This window comes from Pithys albifrons, chromosome 4 (genome assembly GCF_047495875.1).
Source record: "Pithys albifrons albifrons isolate INPA30051 chromosome 4, PitAlb_v1, whole genome shotgun sequence".
NCBI classification, from domain to species: Eukaryota; Metazoa; Chordata; class Aves; order Passeriformes; family Thamnophilidae; genus Pithys; species Pithys albifrons.
Genome location: NC_092461.1, coordinates 43,430,581 through 43,444,390, shown reverse-complemented (window position 1 = coordinate 43,444,390; position 13,810 = coordinate 43,430,581). Strand labels below are relative to the sequence as shown.

Here is a 13,810-nt window from a genome sequence, read left to right as displayed (position 1 = left end):
TTCCACAGCCTTTGCTCAAGATATGAAGAACTCCAATCCTTGGACTCAATATCCCCTGGCATTTTCTCTTGTGTTACATAAATAACTGTGACTGACCCTCTTCTCTTCAAGTCCCAGAATCTGAAGATCAGGATAAAAAATCTGCTCAGGATTTTAGACTAGGGAAGGAAGAATATACTATGAATTACATGCTGTCAACTTATCTCCATACAATACCCTAGCTAGGGGATATTTGGAAAATAAAAAAAATATTTAGGTAATCTGAAAACAGCACTTAGCATTTCTGCCATGCACCATCCAATAAATGCCGCACATTACTGATTTAATGAAGTAATATGATTTTGTGTCAAATATATCAGAAAGTAAAGAGAAATAAGTACATGGCATATTTCAAATTTATTGTACTTTTTGCACTGATGGTCACTTACACAATATGACTTTATAGTCATTTATACATCTCTAGTTTTAATTGTTATTTTAATTGGCAGACCAAAAACATCAACATACACACATAATGAGATTAAAATAAATTATTTATATTTTCACTGTATTTCTAAAATTTGAAAACTGAAGAAATAATTATTAAAATATGTCAGCTGTAACTATATGTAGTTGTTTTATCAAAGGAAAGCGTCTTCCTTTGGATAGTAACTTGTGTAAGTCGTATCAATATGCACTTAATTAAGCAGTTACAGGGCTAAACATCGTCTTTTGTGTTCATATGTGGTTTTACGTTGATACTTACTACAGATTTCATTCCATGTTTTCTATTTGCTAGATAAGAAAGTTTTTTTATGATTTATGAAAGCTGGACTTGTATTAAGAACCATTAAAAATCTCTTTAAAGTATTGATCATGAGTTCAATGATGCCCAAGGTGTGCAGGATAGAAAAAAAATATGTTTACAAAACCTGTTTTGCATTTAAAACTAATTTAAACAAAACTAATGTAAACAAAGAATCACACATGAGATGTTCACTGTACAGTTGTTCGTCCCATTGTTTTATCACATCAGAGAGGTAACATCTCACTTTATTTTCATACATGGAATGGACAAACAAAATAAGTTTTCTGTTGCTTTTCTTTCTCCTTTTTTCAGTTTCTGGTAATTTTAGTTTTGAAAATAAGAGTCACTAAGCAGAATGTAAAATGGAGAAAACAGTGTCACTGCACCACCATAGGAAGCCTCTGGCAAAAGCCATTTTAATCACTTCCACAAACTGGTTTCAGGTGTTTAGCTAGTCATTTCCACCAGGATTGTTGTGTGTCTTTACTTTAAAGTTTGGCAGCAAATAGGTAAATATACACAATCAAACAGTACATAAAGCTCTGTAGACTTAGACCTTAACACAGATCAAGTTCTGAAAGTCCTATTTTTAAAAGGTAAATATTTAAGTACTTTTTAAATACAGGTTTCTCTATTTTAAAGAAAGTCTTTTTTTTTTCCTGAAGCATTAATTATTGTGTACCTTTGTTATGCATATTAGATTAGTTAGAGTCCAGCAACTGTTTTAATATATACTACAGTAGTTTCACAGGATAGAAATATGCTTTAATATGCTATACATTAAAAATCAAACCACATACACGATGCTACCAGTTTCGCTATGCTCCTGCAAGTATCTGCAACATCAGACTATTATCCATGAGATGATCACAGAAGGGAAAAAGCTATTATGGCAGAAGTCTCCACGGGCTTAAACCAGAACAAAAAAAGTGTACTTAATTTAGGAGCTGAAAGTCTGTCTCCAGTTTGGCACATACAGCACATCACACCATGTAATTTTATAAAAATCAAATAACTTTGCAAATCGCTTCAAATGTTTCCTTTCTCATTGGTTTTAATCATGTTTGAAAGGAGAGAAAAAAAATTGCAGGATGAAATGAAATCAGAATGTAATGATCTAGGACCGTAATTCTCCTGAATGAACATTCCTAAATTTTTGGATCATGGACCACTGTCAAACTTCAAACATAACAGGGAACTACTATGCAGCCTTCACATCAACTTTTAATTAAAACCTCTAAATGGATGATATGATACTGCAGATCAGTATCATACTAAGATTATATGTGTCTGCAGACCACAATCTGGAAATAAATATATTAGAGGATTAATTTTTCAAAAGGTAATGCTAGTCTCTGGGCTTCTTGGAATACTCATTTTATATGTTTTTACACAGTATCTTAGCATGCAAATATCTTAAGACCTCCCTTCTATGCGTTTTTAACAGTGCAAGTGAAAAATATCAGTTTCAGACAGGATTTTTTAATGAACTCTCCTGGTATCTAATTCTCAATCTAGACTGTTGAGTTTGGGGTTTTTTTCCATGCAAACTGACTAGGCTCACATCCTCCTCGTAATAAAGTACCCAGCAGGTGTGGACAACAGAGTGATTTCCAAAGGTGTCCCAAAAAGGGCCAGCCTGTGAACAGCAAAAGCTGCACTTGCTTCAGGTCAGGCTTACCACTACAGAATGAGGAACAGAATTTTCAAGTTTATGTACATACATCTATTACTTGTGATATATACATTTACAGTATAAAAAACACAATTATGTTTCAGGTACACGTGCATAAAGGAGTTCATAAGGAAGGGCAAATAACACTATATCCGTTCTAATGGCTTTATCTAAGTTTATTTAAGGAGGGGAAAAAATAAAAAAAAAAAATTAAAAAAAGAGAGGGAGAGAGGATTATCCTGAAGCTGGCGCGGGACAGCCGTGACTGCTGTTTTCTGCCCAGCACTTGAGTGACAGCGCGGGGGGAAGAGTGGTTAATCACCGCGTTCTGGGAACCGGGCAGGGAGAGAGGGAGCAACTGCTTTCCGCAACACTTCCTGCGATAAGGCAGCCAGCGCTGGCACATGGACACGGACACATACCCGCGAGAGGCGGCTGCGCGGCGCAGCGCTTTATTCGACTGCGAACGTGACCCGCAGCCCCTGCACCCCCGACACACGCACTCAGGCACACTCAGAACTTGCAGCCCTCGCCGAACGCGCTGTTGAGGGTACCGGGACCTGGGCGGGATGGGGAACCCCCGGTTCCTCCCCTCCCTGCGCAGCCTGGCGCGGGCAGAGCCGCGGGAGTGCGCCCTGTGCCCGTCGGCGCGCCTCGGGGATGCTCGTTCACTACACGGGGCCAGAACTTCAGCGCTGAATAAAGGCTGCCGGACTGACACCGCAGCACAGCCGCGCTTTCCTTTTTTTCTCAAGTGTGATCCCAGCAAAACTTTCGTCGCTCAGAGTCAGCGCGGCACCCTCCCCACCCCGTTCCTTCCCAAGGCACTGTTATTAAACCTTTAAAGACTTACAGAAAAATTAAGCGAGGCAGGGGAGGCAGGACAGACATTAAGGCCAACACGTCCCGTATTATCCGATAACTTCCCCTTACATGTCCAGTACAATGCGGGTTTGCTGATCACAGCTTTTCCACTGTACCAGAGCCAAGTGCAAGCAATTACTTACACTTATGCAGACTTTTATAAGAGATAACAGTTATCTCTATTGAAAAGGCACAAGCACAAGCTGGATTTTTTTTGTCTTTCATTACCAAACTGGTTAAAAAGCAGACAAAAGGGTTTCTGTGCGAGGCACTGGATACCCCAGCCCTCCTCAGAGCCCCACACGGAGCAGAGCAGAGCAGAGCAGCAGGCCTGGATGGAAAAGCGCTGCGGAGCCCAGCCGGGCGCCGTAAGCCCCGCGCCGGCAGGTCGGGAGTGCCAGCGCTGGGCTGGCAGGACCGGGCCGGAGCGGCTGCGCTGGGCCCGCGATGAGCCCCTCGGGCAGCCGCACGTCCCGTCTCGCGGCGCTCCAGCCTGACCCAAACCACTGGGATCCAGGTAAAACAAGCCGTATTGAGCGCTGTTGCCCTCACTAGCCACGTCCCCTGGCCATGATAAAGGCAGGAGCAATCTCCGTATTTTCAATGCAAATGAGATGCAGCCCGCAGGCGCTCAGCAAATTGCCAATGCATTGGGGATGCCCCTGTTCTTTAGCTTTGTTTCCACATGTGCTGAAAGTTGCTGAGTGCTGGTCATGTTTTTCTTCCCACCACCAAAGGACACAGCACAGATATAGAAGCAGAAAAACGAGCGTTCCAGTAGCGCTTATAGATCAGATGGCCGCTGCCAGCATCTTGCCAAGTGTATCGGGACATCGACCAGTGCCATTTCACTGGTATTTCTTAAGATAATTGTAACTCAGAACCAGAGTATCTCTGAGCAAAAGGAGAATTTATGGAATCACCATATCTACATACACGTTTTAACCAAAACTATCTGACCTTTACACATTTGAGGAACAGAATTTCTGCATAGAACACCTGTACTTATAAACCAGGGGCATTTTACATGCTTCAAAAGCATTACATGATGGCAAATGAAAGAAGGTTCCATTGCCTTAGTATGAACTCACCAAGCATGTGTTTAAAACAGATATTAAAAAAATGATTCACTGTAATAAAGTCATCCCAAACAACTATTTGAAGTGATTCAAAATATAACGCTTGGGAGTGGGGAGGTGATGATACAGTGCACCTACCTTTCCCCACCCACCCTCCCCGCAAAGAAAATACAAACTCCAATAATAATAACAACAAATAATAATGATAATGGCACTTATTTATACTTATTTATACTTTATGCAGAAGTACAGCAGGGTTCTTAAGATTAGGTCTCGCTTTCAGTTTCATTCACCATTGAACTAGTCAGTTTTGCTTTAAAGAGGTGTAGAGTTATAGAAAGTACATCATCAGAGTTACAGAAAGTACCATCAGCATGTTAAAGACAGAAAAAACACAGTATCATAACCCATACAGGGAAACGATGGATAAAACAGAAGTCTAACGTACTGCTCAACAACTGTTTTCCTCCCCAAAAGCGCGATAGACATAAGAAGAGGAGCTCTGAATACTTACTAAACTTATGCAGAGAAATAAATGGGTATTTGTTGCAAGCCAGAGGAAACAGAAGGAGCAAATTTTTCATGGAAGCTTTGGATCATATAGGCTGCGCATTTGCCTCATTCACATTCTCCTCCTTTCACTGCACTTCAGTGTGACAAAGGCAGCCTAAGTAATATTCATCTTAGAAATCCAAAACATTGCAGAGATCACAGTGCAGCAACAGATCTGCTTCATATGCATTGACATACCTCCTCAACATCTGAAAGAAATTCCAGCTCCAGTCAACCCATAAGAGACATGTTGCCTCACTCTACCTTGATGGTATTGTTTATGAAGAAGATGATTTACACACTCGTAATGATTTAAACAGCTACTTTGCATACATTACAGAGAGAACCTGAAACACGTGACCTGCTTCACAGGGCAGGATTATACCTCTGTTCTTGTTGTGTCATGTGCAACCACATTATTTAGTAGTTAAAGACAAGTGAGCACTCTGGTATTCCATTGCCCTCGCCATGCATGCAGCGCGAGAGATTCGGCATGCCTCTGAAACCAAAGGTAGCCTCCCAACTTCTAAAGATAGACAGTTAAATAAATGATATAATTGTAAAAGGGGCTCAGTCAAACCTACCACATGGCTCTGCCCACTCAGGATTATGACATCTGATGGCAGACTTTTTAGGACACGAAATCTTTCATGGTGTTAGTAATTTTTTACAATGATCATATTCTTAGGGACCACTCCAACACAAACTTTCATGAGCACTCACCCTTCCTCTTGCAAAGCACTGAGAATCTATGCACGATCATCCTCAGCTTGGAATAAACAATAAGTATTTTAAATCCTCTTTTTTTTTTTAAAGACAAAAGCTTTTCATAAAAATGAAAACTAACATCCGAAGAATGTCTGGGCTCAGCCTGTCAGCTCCTTCATAATTTTGAGTTGTTTTTATTGATCAATACACTTCTTATGCACAACTTCATTACTGCTTTGATAATTACAAGATAATTAAATGCAAGACAGAGCAAGTATCATGCTGGGAAATCATTTAGTGAGTGAACTGTTGTGCTGAAAAGTGGAATTCTTTCTGTCAGTCACCGCATAGTGATACATCAGTAATAGATGCCACAAGAGCTATTTTGGGGATGATCCAGTGGCTTACCGGAGCCATGGAGGGCACCAGCAAAGCATAAGGTTCAGAATCCAAGGGAAGTCCTGCCACACAGGCCTTCACTCTTTGCAAACACATAAAACAAGAGTAACATTCACAAATAGGTTTCTATCAACTTCAGAGCAAGTACAGCATTTGCCATATAACATGTAAGGAAAAAAGTCAATGTCTAACTTTTTTGATTAAGAAAAGAGAGGAAAACTGGTGAGTTGAGGGGAAGGTATCTTAGCAGCACCAGAAGTGAAGGCACCAAAACTCTAGTCACAGATTTGCCACTGGCTCACTAACACTGCAGTTATTTAGATTCCCTGTGCCCTGGCTCACTCATCAGTACAATGGGTATAATACTTCATCCTGTCTTTAAGAGGCAATTACTGCTTGTAAAATACTCTGGGAACCTTGATTAAAATGCACAGCAGCTTTGAGATAAGTATTCCCTCTGAAAGAGCGAGCAAGCTGAGTTTTGACGGTGGGAAGTACTACCTGATGGCTGCAAAAGAAAAATGATGATTCTGAATGTGCCTGACCGATGCACATCTGTGGGTGGACCCCTCCTGGAAATATTTTTTTCCCCCTTTTTTCAGTTACTCTGTGTATACTGCAGAGAGGAGCAGTGAGAACAGATAATTATAAAGCTTTTGAAAAAAACCTGGTATTTTCACCAGAGAATCACAGTGGGCTGTCTTAAAGAACTCTGATGCAGAACTATATGTAATTAAAAAACATAATTATTTGTAATACTCCTCAAACTCTGTTTTCATTAAGGAGGAGAGGGAAAAAGAAAGACGGATCACTTTAAATAAGAATGCTTTATGAATAAAGAATTTTTTTTAATTGATGAGCATTCATTTTCCCATACAGTCACATAAAGTAGTTCATGTAAAACATAATTATCAACGTTTTAAACCACATTTTCCCCTTGAAAATAAATAAATAAGCACGCCAAAATCTTTTTTGTTCATTAAGAGCCAGATCCAGTAGAAAACATCTGCAGGCTTCTAGACCAAGCAAGCCCTGGAAGGCCATGGGTACTGGCTGCACCTCCTGCCAACCTCAGAAATTTGGCTGGTTCAGAAAGATTTAAACAAAACAAAAAAAGCCCTGCAGCTTTACATGTCTGGGAATTGTGGAACTGTATTAGGTTTATGAATAAAGAATAGGGGTGAGAAAAAAAAACAACTCCTTTTAAAAAGGAGATCCCTTTCTCCCTCCTGTCCTCCACCATTCTGGGTTCTAGACAGGGGCTCCTCTCTCTCCCCAGGGACACCCTGGGCACCCACGGCTGCAGCCCAAAACATAGGGTCCACCTGCATGCCATGCTGCAGGGGAGAGGGGAGGGGGGCCCAAATTCGGCACTCGCCCCCACTCTGCACATCCAACAGGCACCCGAATACCCAGCTCCAACCCATGCTCCCAGACGCGTGGTAGCTGCCACTGGCAAACCCAAAGGAGCATCCCTGGGATAGGAGCCAGCCTGAGTCGTTCAAAGGACAACACTGCAAGGGCAAGTGCTGCTCAGAGTGAAAAGTCACCCCTGCGAAGGTGGCAAGGGGACATGGTGGTCTCCCCTGAGACAGCACCCTCTCTCCATCCCAATGGAAGGATTGGGCCCTATGAGCAGCCGGGGATTTCTACCACGGGCTTGAACAGACTCCAGGGCGCAGTGGAGAAGAAAGAGCCTCAGCTACCACAGGCACCCAGCAACACGTATTTAGATTTTGGGCTACCCTGAATATGTGTATGCAAACACCACAGGGGAACTGACAGCACTAGCAGGGCTGCCTGCAGAAATAAAGGAAAAGTTCAGGACGAGGGCCCTGCTGCTCCAGCAAATGAAAATTAAAGAACATGCTGCTAGTGTAGCTGTCACATTTTCTAGACTTTTGATAGAAACAATGTCTTTTTCTGACTAGCTCTTCACTACATCCCCCTTTAGGAAGCCAAGAAGCCTCCCACTGACTGAATTCACACCTTATCTTCTGCTGCACCTCAGAGGACCAGCCTACATTTGAGATCGACACCCAGCTCATCTTGCACAGCTAGCCCTGTGCAGGGAAAAGGACTGGGCAGGTATGAAAAGACTAAGTAACAGTACGCCCATGTGTTCTGCCTAATGCCATCCCAAAATTTTGGTTTCACAGTGTTCGTTTTGTAGACACCTCCTCAAGAGGAACAGCAGCTGCAGTATGCTGCCTTGGTTAGCAAGATGTGATACACGCAGAGATATATACTGGATATATATTAGGAGAACACAGAGGGACTCTGTGTGATGACCATATAACTGCAGACACTCTGCAGGTGTGTATTTACAATACTATTTATATAGTGCTGAAAGTGGAGTACATTAATATACAGTGTGCATGATTCACTGTCATTAGTCCTGCCTTCAAATAATGTGGACCCTAAGATAAATAATATCACTAGAGCCTCTCCCATACAATACACAGACTTGTTAGTTTAGTTATATATACAAAATTTCCAACTGCAATTAGAGGTTCTTTTTAAATTATAAAAAGTTCTTGAAGTGAAATCTTTTTTGAGTTGAAGTGAGCCAGCTGACATTAAAAAAGCAAACTAAGAAGCCAGGAGACTTGTATTTAAAATGCAGAATAAATTGGATATCTTAAATAAATAGCATTAATCTGAACATGCAGTAAAATAAACCATGTATTTTAACAATGCTAGATACAAAAAATAATCATATTTATCGTTACAGCTTTATATACCTGTTGGTTTACTGCTTCCAAAGCCTTAAGAAACATTCCAGTGTCTTTGAATTCAAATGCACTTTCCTTGTTCTAAATCTGTGAAGGTGCTCTTGCGGGAAACACTGAATTTTACATTAATTTTTTTATTAAAAATAAAAAGCTTACAAAGCCTCAGAAAAAATAATCAAGTGGCAAAAATCCCAACTTTGTCCATTTAGCCTTTAATTCTGTCTTTCCCTTAGTAAAATCATTGCCAGAAATTAAGCGAATCTTTGGAACAACTTTTTCATCTTTCTGAAAACCAAAGAGTTTAACTAGCCTGCAGTTCTATCAGTCCTGATGCACAGTTCACTATAAAGATGAGATCCTTGTCATTTTTTTGTCCAGGCTTAACATTTAAGGAGGAAAAAATATTAAAAGAAAAAAATCCATTGAAACTCTAAATTCTGCTTATGAAACATTTTTAATAAGACACAAAGATAATGTCTCATAAATCAAAACAGTAGCAGTAGTACCATCTGTAAACTCAGAATTAAGGAGCCACTTTTTTCATACAATTGTAAAAAGTCTTTTAAAAAAAATTTTTAAAACACTTTTTTTGAAAACACTTTGCTCATTCTATAGCATGGGCACCAGAGGCTATAAATAACTGGATCAGTAAGTAAAATTCACCATCTACTAGAAGAATGACTTCTGAGGTAACTCAGGAAAGTAAGAACTGAAGAGCTTGCTGCTGGTAGTTAATGGGATTGCCTGACTCTAAAGTCAGAAAGAAGAAAATATCTCCCTTTCATTAAAAGGGTAGGGAGGGAAGCTTTAAAAGGTACACAATTAGTTAGCTTTGCAGTGATTAATTCAACAACTGCAAAGCCAAAAACAACTTTAGGCACTTAACCATGAAACTGTCAGTTCTCTATGCTTGACGATAAAGCATCCAAAAAGTAAACATTACCTTCTGTGTTTTGTCTATGTGTGTATTCCATCATGAGAAGACAATAACCAAAAAATTAGCAGGCAAGCTCAGCAGAGGTTTTTTATACCTTACTCCCCCTAACACAGAGGGTAAGATGTACCCAGATTCCATTCCTTTTCATTACTGCCAGCTCTAATAAGGTAGTTCATACTATTCCCTAAAACCTGACAGAAGGGACTGAAAATCAGATTGAGACTCTCATCTCCAAGGAAGCAATGAGTTCATCACAGTAAGGGCGCTTTAAGGATGAGGGGCCTCCCACACTAACCACATCCTATCCATATCAAGGCAAAAGCAAGCAGCAGCTCTTGCACAGAGCAACTCTCCCAAGAAACTTGGGAATGGAAGCTCTACCCAAGTAAGCACTGCAAAAATGTATACTTTCTCATCTCTTTTAAATAAACTCCAAACTTGAGTAACTATCAAATAAATTGAAAAAGCGCAGGAAACTGATGAACAAATTGAAAGAATAAATCAACAATTTCTCTGACATGCAAATATTTAATTCAAGCACATTCTTCTTCCACAGAAGATGCATATGAGTGTTTTGATGGCTGCTCATAATCAAATGTGTCACTCACAAAATTATAGCATTCAAGGAGGGTACCGAGCAACCGAAAATGGCTTTTGCTATGAGTATGTCACAAGCCCGTCTTTTAGTTACCTCAGAATTGCACACGACCTCGCTTCATTCCTTTGCACTGGCTGTGTGTGGGTTGCTTCACAGAAATATAACTGCAGTAATCTGCTTGACAGTAAACAGCAGTCAGTAAACACTATTTACTGAGCAGATACGTGCCCCTGCTACTCCCTCAGTTTACCTATCCTCCATCTCTTCCTTCTACTCTCAATCTCCTTGCTCTCAGAAATTTTAGAGGGGGGGAATAAATAAACACAGGTAGTGAAACAGTGAAATCCCATGTCTGGCAAGGTTTTCCTCTTTGAATGGACAAATTCCTAACTCCACGTAGCTCCAGACACTGAAGGATTAGATCCTATCCAGGGAAAACACAGGAAAATGGTAATAAATATCACATGGTAATCCACAGGAACTTTGGTCCCAGTGTGATTTTTCTATAGTCCTACAAAAAAATGGCATTACAACATCCATAATCTCAGCTCATATATCAGAGCACTTTCTCTGTTTTCTTTGCCCTTCCTTCTCTCATGTAGTGCATTTTGAAGAAATGTTCAAGAATATGTACTTTTTCTGTAAAAGTAAAGTCAATGCTGTCCCATTCCAGACTGAAGGCAGCACACTAACTCAGTGAAAACTATCACGGACCATTGCACTGCACAGAGGTACAGGTAAGGACTGCAGTGTTTATGGCAGCATTACCCTGGTAGGATCTCATCTGAAATTCCTTCTGACATGACACAGGAAGTCACATATGCAGTAAGAGCACTTCACGTCATAGCGGATTTTACAATATCCTAGTTCTCTTTCTATTCAGGCATGTGTCCTTTGGGCAATAAATTCTGAAGACCCAAGAAGGTAAAACTTGCTTAACCATGAGTCTCCTTTCACCCAGTAAAATAAATTCCACAGCTGCTGCTTCTTTCTCCTGTGAATATTTTTAAGCTCCTTCCCACTGACAACTGACCACTGTCACACACCATGATTAACACAAAAATCTTTTAAAATGCCAGCTTTTCAGATTCTTAATTTTGTCCCATTCAGGTAAAATATTTTGCATCAGAAAGTTAAGCAGAGCTGCCAAGTCATCTTTGTTAGTAAAGATTTTCACATACACACATAAAAATTGAGAAATGACTGAAGAAAAAAACCTTAGACAAACCTATTTTAAATGTTCCTTAGATAATGCAGTACCACAACAAATCTCCAAGGAAAGTTAAGCTGAGACTGCCACAAACACCAAATAAATTTGCACCACTGGGATATTTTAGGCCCAATAAATCTTACTTTCCAATGGTTTTAAAACTCCAGAAAATCATTTTGCAGCTCTAGACTCTGTCTGCCTACAAGCTATTGACTCAGACTTGCCATTTGTGAGAAATATTTTCAGAATATACTCATGTTTGCTGAACTACCAAATATGAAAACCTTTATTAAAAAAAACAAACCACAAACACACATATATACATACATAAAAACCAACCAAACAAGTTACTTTCTTTTTCTCTTTGCATGAAAATGCTAAAGAAAGTTAGTAAAAAATGCCCTTATTTCCAATTCAAATTCCTATTAATTTTTTTAACTATTTCATGTTGCAGTCAAAAATATGAAACCAGCAACTATTTGCAAAAAAATTAAAATGCAAAACAATAAAATGCATCAAAGAGGAGCCAAAGGTTAATATCAACCTAAGAAATCACACCATTGTGCAATTTGTCTGATATTGTTAAAACTAATAACAACTGCTGAAAAAAAACCAGATTGTATAGGAAAGCATTTTATTTATTATGCTGCAACTTTCTGCAGTTTGGTTATATCAAAAGCACATTCTGTGGATGATGAAAGTCACTGCTTCCCTTGGCCTGGCAAAAATACCCTGATGCCCGTGGCATGGCATGAAACCTGGTGAAGGCATTAGAGCCTGCTGCCATGGCTTCACCTGTGATACTGGGGCTGCAGTCGCTCCACTGCTATTTCCACACGCCTTTCAGAGAGAAGTTGGTAAGGACAAGATGAAAGCATGGCCATGAAGCCAGTGAGTAGCAGAAGGGCTCAGAAGCAGGTGCACTTCCTAAACCTACATTTTATTTTCATTTCCCTTTGGGAAGTGAACTGTTTTCAAACCACAACAATCGCTGTTAGAGGTGACAGACCAAACTGTTGTCCTACTGAAGGGCAGCTTCACACCGTGAAATACTCCTTGACCATCCTGAGTGAGGGGGCAGCACAAGGGCAAAGATGAGCCTTACTAAATGTTGTTACTGTGTCCTTAGTCCAGGGAAACTGCTGCAAACTACCAAACTGTTGTAAGTGGAACATGAAGCCCCAAAAATCACATTTTTCCAACAGAATTGTGAAGTATCCCAATAAGGATCCGATCTTACCCTAGATGAAGCTACTAGCAGAAGTTTTGCCCCTTCTAAGTACAGCGGGGGATCAGGGCCATAATCAGAGAAGTTTAATCAATCTTTGGTCATATCTAAGTTTCTCCTAGGTTGACAGGCAAAGAAGGTTAGATTCACTTTTCCAAAAATCATTTGCCAAAAAAAAATCAAATCATCCTAAACATTAAAAAAAGAAACATATCAAGTTATGCTAAGCTTTGTTTTCCTGCTAACTTCATGTCACAAACAACTGAAAGACAGTGATGCAAAATGGATCCTTGCCTAGATTTGTAAATTTTTCCAGAGTTGTAACATCCTGCATTTGATGACATCATGAAATGAGCAAGTAAAAGTTGGGTTTCAATTTGTTCTACTTTTTCCTCATTAGTGTCTGTGTCAGAAACAGAATAAGAACCCTCATTAAGTCACATTAAATTCTTTAAACTCATTAAGGGCTCAGAGAAAGAACAATACAAACACTGGTGTTTTTGTAAAAAAATTATGCAACACAGATGGACTTCCATTTCCATGTATTTTTAGAATGAATGTATGTGTGTACAGCAGCCAAAGAGAGAGCGATATGCATGACGGAGAAACGGACAGAGTAACAGAGACAACGAGGCAGCGCATACCTTACATATGACAGAATGATACCTAGATAAAAGTGGATTATGTAAGATCACTTCTGACCCGATATTGATGAAGCACTTAATGGTTTGTATCCTGAATTGCAGCAGAGCTGGAGTCAGTGCCCTACTGCACATTTCTTTTCAAGTAACGATTCCTCGGGGCTTTTTTTCAGGGAGAAGACAACATTGAGGGCCACACACCAGCTGCAATCAAGTGGCAATCAAACTTTTTGTCCATGGACTACTTTGAGAGTGGTTGCTGTAGCTTAGAATACTATCTGGTTTTAGTTGAAGATACATCTACTACTCATGCATATGGACAAACACGTAAGGTACAGGTGTGTGCAGAGTTTCAACAGTCTTGGAGTGTATCTTTGGGTGTGCAAAGGGTGGGTAT

At 40.0% G+C, this 13,810-nt stretch overlaps 1 protein-coding gene across 13 annotated transcripts in view; it reads right to left on the bottom strand.

Annotated features, from left to right (window-relative positions):
- TRPS1 (transcriptional repressor GATA binding 1) overlaps positions 1-13,810 on the bottom strand; it is a 247,408-nt gene that overhangs the window by 192,792 nt on the left and 40,806 nt on the right. The window contains exon 1 of one of the 13 annotated variants that reach the window (XM_071553958.1): positions 5,156-5,273. The exons of 11 other annotated variants lie outside the window; for them this stretch is intronic. The gene's annotated coding sequence lies outside the window, so the exon portion shown is untranslated. Of the gene's footprint in view, positions 1-4,919; positions 5,014-5,155; positions 5,274-13,810 lie in introns of those variants that run through there. One more of the 13 variants, XM_071553960.1, reaches the window with a different exon arrangement.